At 44.2% G+C, this 7,045-nt stretch overlaps 1 long non-coding RNA gene across 1 annotated transcript in view; it reads left to right on the top strand.

Annotated features, from left to right (window-relative positions):
- The first annotated feature begins 472 nt into the window (after positions 1-472).
- Positions 473-7,045, top strand: part of LOC106728182 — a 6,810-nt gene continuing 237 nt past the window's right edge. The window contains exons 1-2 of the long non-coding RNA XR_001364452.1: positions 473-622; positions 4,148-4,213. This is a non-coding gene — a long non-coding RNA (uncharacterized LOC106728182). The remainder of the gene's footprint in view (positions 623-4,147; positions 4,214-7,045) is intronic.

The raw sequence follows: 7,045 nt of genomic DNA, 5'->3' as shown, positions 1-7,045 counted from the left end.
AACGTGGGGAACGGGGGTGGAGGGTGCGGGGGAGGGGTGGCGGGAAGAAGAGAGAATTGAGGTTGTTCAGGCAGGAAGACTGGAAGGAGAGAGCCGGCCTGACCTGGGAGCGGGGCAGAGCGGGCACAGGGGAGGCTAGGGGCGAAGAAGGGGCAGCTAAGCGAGAGTCTGACGCCGGGAGGAGGGGTGGAGGTGGGGCATTGGAAGACATGAACTAAGATGCGCAACATGCCCTAACCGGTTTGGCTCAGTGGCTAGAGCCTCAGCCTGCGGACTCAAGGGTCCCAGGTTCGATTCCGGTCAAGGGCATGTACCTTAGTTGCGGGCACATCCCCAGTAGGAGGTGTGCAGGAGGCAGCTGATCGATGTTTCTCTCTCATCGATGTTTCTAACTCTCTATCCCTCTCCCTTCCTCTCTGTAAAAAATCAATAAAATATATTAAAAAAAAAAAAGATGCGCAACAGAGTGGGGTAGAGGCCAGGTCCTTAATCCATGATGGTTGCATCCTTAGGGTGACTCCTACTGGTGGGAGTGCTAGGCCTCCTGCCTCTGTTGGGCCCCTCACCATGGGTTATTCCAAACTCGCTCAGAGAGCCCCTTACCACTGCTGTCGAGGCCAAGGTGTGTAGTCGCCTCCCACATCATTCTCATTCTGGGTGCTGTATATACCAACGTGCGCCTTCTCTAACCTTTCCATAGATTTTCTGTTTCCCCCATTCAAGGCACCCCCCTTTTCCTTCTGGATCAGTTTCCCAAATATGCCCACGCAAAAGCATTTCTGAAAAATGTCTTTTGGGTGCCTGGAAACTTGATTTTTGGATCTGAAGCTTAGACACCTTCAACTTGGAAACATGAAGGCCTGGCTACCTTCTTGTGGGTGGGGGAGAGACATCACCCACAGAAATTAGAACAAAACACAAGTCCATAAATTATCTTACATATATTATACAGATATAGTTCCAGTGTCTGGTGCAGTACTTTGAGGTCACAAAGGTAGTTTATAATGAAGTAGAATAAAAATGTTTTAAATAATTGTAATGAAAAAAACTGTAATGTGACAAGTGCCAAAAGATAAGCAAATATTAAGTGAGATTGCAGTTCGTAGCACAAGATAGATTTCAGACAGGGAGAATGAGTTCCAGACAAGTGGAAATGTGAAAAAATGAGCAGAGATGAGACTGTCAGAGATACCTTTAAGGAGTAATCCAGTTTCGACTGTGAAGAAATAGGTGGGTTGAGACAGCAAATGCATGCAGGAGGGGAAAGGGGGCAAAGAGGATTTATAGCTCCCTTGCAATTCATTCCTGCTGCTGTCCTTGAAAATTCTATTTGGATGGTGGTGTTACAAATGGCTGAAGTGTCCTTGCTCTGTAATGAGATGCCCAGATGGAGGTACCCTGAGCTGAGCCTAATAAAACTTTGATAAAGAAGAGTCTGAGAAGGAGCTGGGTTTCTCGACCAGAATCGACATTCTTACAGGATGGCTGCCAAACTTCTACTTACTTTCTCTGTGGGTTGGGTTGAGGGGAGGTTTGAGCCCTTCTTCCCAGTGAGACACACAAAAGGTAATCTCTGAAGCCATGGGTATGCGGCTGCAGTGTACTCACCTGCTGGTGATGCAGCAGCCTTCCACTGTGGAGGGAGGGTGGAGCGGGTGGGGGTGAACCCTTCCACGGGGGTAGGGAAGAATAATTCCTATCCTGAGAGCCGAGAGGTCTGGAATTCATTTGTGTTGACCACCCTATGCTGTCTCAGGCTCTCCTGAAACCACTAGTATTAAAAGTATGGCCTTGTGAAAACACTAACTTTGAAGTGAGGCAGACAAATTCAAATCCAGCAATGCCGTGTCCTTGCTGTGTGTCATTAGGAAAAACCACAACCTATCTGAGCCTTAGTTTCCTCCTTTATAAAGTGGCGATAATGACATCTACCTTGCACAATCGTTGTGAACATTAACAAATACCAGTGTAAACCTCTTGACAGTAGGGCTTGTAAGCAGAAGTTATTAATAATCATTATGATGCCATTTAGAGCCTAATGAAGAGTTTTGGGAGCTCATGTTAGCTGTGGATCTGAAAGGCCTGCTCTCTTATCTCTCTCACTTTCACGGACTATAGCTAGACTTTGTTCTGGAGCAGGGAGGTTCCAAAAAGACTAAGTTTCTTGTACCCTATTTGCTTCCATAATCCAGTCACTATGGCATAGAGTGCAGGAGCAATTGAGAGCATTGTCATTCAGATGGAGTTAGGGCCAAAGCTGGCTCTTCCATTACTTAACCTTGCTCATCCTCGGTTTCCTCCTAGATAAGGCAGGGCTCCTAACAACAACTACCCCAGGACTGATAGGATTAAATGGGAGTGCCTCTGTAAAGCACTAAGCCAGGAGCTGGCAATTAGTAGCTGCTAGATAACCAAAAGAGGCCATTGTTATTATTACTTCACATGTGTATTGAGTACCTTATTTCCGATTTTCACTTTCATGTGAGTCCTTAACTTGCAGGCTGGAAAGGATGGCAGTTTGCCTGACCTGTCTGATCACCACGGATCTGCCTCCCCTGCTTCGCAACCAGTTCCCAGGAGAAGGGCTCCAGCCCGGGCAGGAGAGTTTCAAGGGTGTAGTTTATCTGTTCAATCTTAAACACCTACTTGGTGCCAAATATGTGGAGGATGGAGAAGGACACGGGAGAATTCGATTCAACATTTTAAAGTGTTTTTCCAAGATTTTTTTAAAAAATTACAAAAAATATACTTTTAGCTTTAAGAGAAATCCAACCATAATAAGGGCATAAAGTGAAAAGTAAAATTCCCCCCAAAACCTCGCCCATTCACTTGACTGACATTCTTTAAAGATACTATTCAGGGGTTGCTTGTGTGTCTAGACATTTTAACACATCTATATGCAAGTCTATCCTTTTTGTTTCAAACACAGACTGTAGTATTTTATACAGTTTTTTTAAAAATTTGTTTTTAAATGAAATATTCTGGTCACCTTTCCTTGTCAGTATATATAAGTCTGTAAGTCATGGTCACATAGTATTATAGTGAGCTCTTTTAACTAGTTCACTTCTGATAGAACTATAGGTTGATTCCAATTTTTTCAGTATTGCAAACCATACTGCAATGAGCATCACTATACAGAACATTTTTGTGCATAATATCAATAGATCTATAGGAGAATTCCTAAAAATGGCATACCAAGGCTGCACCAAGCGGGAGGGTAGGCAGCATCCTCTTCTTCCACCTCCTCAATCAATTCTGAGTACCCTCTTCCAATTTTTTTTAGTCTTCATCAATGTAGTAGCTGAAATAGCATGAGATTCAACATGGAATAGGAGAGCCCATGCCTTCAAGGAGCTCACTGTTTAGTGGAGACAAATGTGGAAACCAAGAGTTACCATGTAATAGTGTGAAAGTGTTACAATAGAGCACAGTACAACTTGTTGTGGGAATGCACAGGAAGGGGTGACTGACCAACTGCTGACATGAATTAGGGAAGCTGGGTCTTTGAGAAGTGGTCAGGTGGTGTGGAGGGGGGGCCAGGGCATTTAAATGTTGGGAGCTCAGCAGAGCTTGGTCCCATGCCTATACTTCCTCTTCCAGTTCAGGGCTCTGGAATTTAGATCTCTAACCCAAACTTCCTAGGTCCAAATCCAGATGCCCAATGTATCCCTGGCACCCCCATTTGGATGTCTCAGAGGCCCCTCAAACTCAATGTGTCCCTAATGGACCTCAAACAGTAGCCATTGGCCGTGCTTCTTCAGGACCCAGATGACTTACTGTAGCTCAGGGCTTGGGGGAAACCGCTCTTTCAGAACCCAGGCCTGTTCTAGCACCTTGAGAACACCCAGGCCAGCAGAACTTAAGGAGGTGTTCACTTGCAGGGCCATTCTCCTTTCTTGCCTCACTCTAGTCAGGAGGTGCTCTTAGCAATCCCACAGAAGGCACCTTTGGTGGTAGCAGTGGGCAGAGAATGGAGGGGATTGGAGCAGGGCTGGTGTGTCCAGTGACTTGGCCATGTTATTTTGTCCAATAGCCTCATTTGAAAAGTCCCTAGAAGTGTCCCCAAAATACTGGAAGGGGACTTTGCAGGGGCAATAACAGAAACTCAGAATGATGAGTGTTCATGTGTGTGTTTTTCATTCCACAGGCCGGTAAACCTGCATGATATTTGGGTTATAGCACTTTTTTTCCTGCCTGTCCTCCCAACCAGAAGGTGAGTGGCTGTGGGCAGGAAACATTTTTGTCTTTGTATTTACAGAAATGGAACAGAGCAGGCATTGGAAAAATGTACATTGATCAAGTAAATATCAGCAAAATAATAAATTCTCATTCTCCCTGTTGCCTTTACCACTGACTTGCTCCTCCTTCAGTGTCCCCCATCTTAGGAACAGTACCTCCAACTCATTGCCTAGCTAGAAATCTGGGGCTCATCTTTCTTTCCATGGCCTCACAGCTCTATCCGCCATATACAATCTATGCCTAAATCCTATTATTGTTTACTTCACAAATATTGCGGCTCCCATCCATGTTTCTCTGTTCTACGACTTCACCTGAACTTTTGAACTTCTGTCACCTCTGAACTGATCCCCTACCTCTACTTCTAATCACTCGTTCTCTATTTTCCACCCAGAAGTCAGCATAATATTTTCAAAATGCAAATCTGATCATATCTGTCTGCCTGTCTGTTTCTCTTACACACACACACACACACACACACACACACACACACACACACTCCTTGTTGTTAGGTAAACCTTTTGAGTGACTTCCCTTTGCCCTTAGGATAAAGACCAGACCCCTTACCATGTCTGACTGAGCCCTGCCTGCATGGCTAGCTTCCCCCGGCTTTCCTGCCTCATCTCATGCCTCTCCGCTTAGTTCCTGTCTTGGCAACCCTGGCCTTTTTCAGTTCCTCAAACAAGGCAGACTCTTGCCTCCTCCAGACTGCACACTTTCTGGTTCCTTTGCCTAAAACTGCTCTCCTCTCCTCTCCCCAACCCAAGCCCTGCCTGCCCCAATTCCTCTTTTCCTTAGATACTATAATTCCTACACATCCTTCAGATACAGTACATGAAAATGTCTCTTCTTCAGGGAAGCCTTCCTAGATCCCCAGGGCAGGTCAGCTTCTTAGCTCTCGTTATGTGCTCTCTCATGGCTCCCTTCTAACACCTATCACATTTTAAATTCGCTTCTCTGTGTCATTATTTGAGACAACATGGTCACTAGAGTAGAGAAGGGAACCAGGGACTCACAGGCCATATTTGCCCTGTGTATATGTTTTAATTGGCCTGGCTAATTTTAAAAAATTGAAATAGTTGCCAGTACTTAAACAATGGGAGATTTCACATTTAAAAAAAAATCTGGATTTCTAGTTTTTCTTAAAAGATCAGATATTCTAGGAAGCCTGGGTTTGTATTCCTCCAAGTAATTAGCTTCAGCCTTTAGAAGGCACTGCCTCTATCTTCCAAGGCATTTCTGCTATCAGCCTGACTGTCTAGGCATTTGAATTTGTGACTCAGTCCTAGAGGGATCATTCTGGTGGTGGAATGGGAGAAGAGATTGGACTGGGTGGGAAAGCGCAATGGCAGCCAGAGGAACCCAGGGAGAGAAGGTCATAATCAAGTGGGAGACACCTAGACCCAAGAGATACTACATCTGGACTTAGTTAGGCTCAGGCTTGGAGTGGGGGAGGGGAATAAGCTTCAGTATCTAGGGCCCCACTTCTACCGTTAGGAGCTTTAGTTTGCCTGGCCAGCATGGCTCAGAGGTTGAACATTAACCTATGAACCAGGAGGTCACGGTTCGATTCCCGCTCAGGATTCCCGGTCAGGGCACATGCTCCGGGTTGCGGGCTCGATCCCCAGTGTGGGATGTGCAGGAGACAGCCGATCAATGATTCTCTCTCATAATTGATATTTAAATCTTTCTCTTCCCTCTCCCTTCCTCTCTGAAATCAATAAAAATAAAATAAAAAATATTTTTTTAAAAAAGAAGCTTTATTTGGATGGACACTCTAACCATTAAGCAACCTGGCCAGAGCTCAAATCAGTCCTTTTTTTTAAAAATCCTCACCTGAGGATATTTTTCCATTGATTTTTAGGGAGAGCGGAAGAGAGAGGAAAAGACAAAGGAAAACATTGATGTGAGCAAAACACATCAATTGGTTGCTTCCTGCACACGCCCTGACCAGGGCCCAGGCTGGGGAGGAGCCTGCAACTGAGTTAAGTGCCCTTGACCAGAATCAAACTTCAGTCTGAAGGCCGATGCTCTATCCACTGAGCCAAACCAGCTAGGACTCAAATTGGTCTTGATAATAATTGGTTGAGCTGTAGCTTTGAACCTGATGTTATCATACTCAGTACTGAAAAAGTGCTGATTGAACACCTCTGTTCTCCTCTAACTAGATGAAAAAGAATAGAGGAGAAAAAAAAGATCACTACTCTGAGTAACAGAAAAGACCAACATGGGAAACTGCCTGAGGCTACTGAGACCCCACCATCCGTGAGGCCACAGCCAGGGCTATAGTGTGGAAAACAGACTTGGGGCCTACTTTAGGCTGTTTGATGGACCCTGGACGAATCCCATTTATCAAAGGATGGGACCAGTCAGTTGATTCTATGTTCTATGAGGTTGTTACTTTTTTCAACTATAAAACAGATACTGTTATTCCTGTTTTATAGTTGAAAAAGAATAAAAGCACAGGGAGATTAAGTCACTTGCTCAAAGTTACCAGGGATTTGAACCCAGGTAGCACCTGACTTGATAAATTTTAAATTCTCTGCCATAGCATAACTGATTTAGACATATAAAGGCAAAGAAACAACCATAACCCCTTAAAATTATATAAATTGGTAAATTTTGGTCTCTAGTTCTATAAAATTAGGCATCATCACACTGAATTCAGTGATTAAAAAATGGAATCAATCAGTACAATGACTACAAAAACATTTAAAACCCATTAAAAACAGAATTTCTTTTTTTTAGGGTTTTTCTTTTTCTTTTTTTTTTATTTCTTAAAGTATTACAAAGAGTATTACACGTCTCC

The sequence above is a fragment of the Myotis brandtii genome, unplaced genomic scaffold (genome assembly GCF_000412655.1).
Source record: "Myotis brandtii unplaced genomic scaffold, ASM41265v1 scaffold555, whole genome shotgun sequence".
NCBI classification, from domain to species: domain Eukaryota; kingdom Metazoa; phylum Chordata; class Mammalia; order Chiroptera; family Vespertilionidae; genus Myotis; species Myotis brandtii.
Note: the sequence above shows the minus strand (reverse complement) of the source record. Positions and strands in the feature narration are given on the sequence as shown.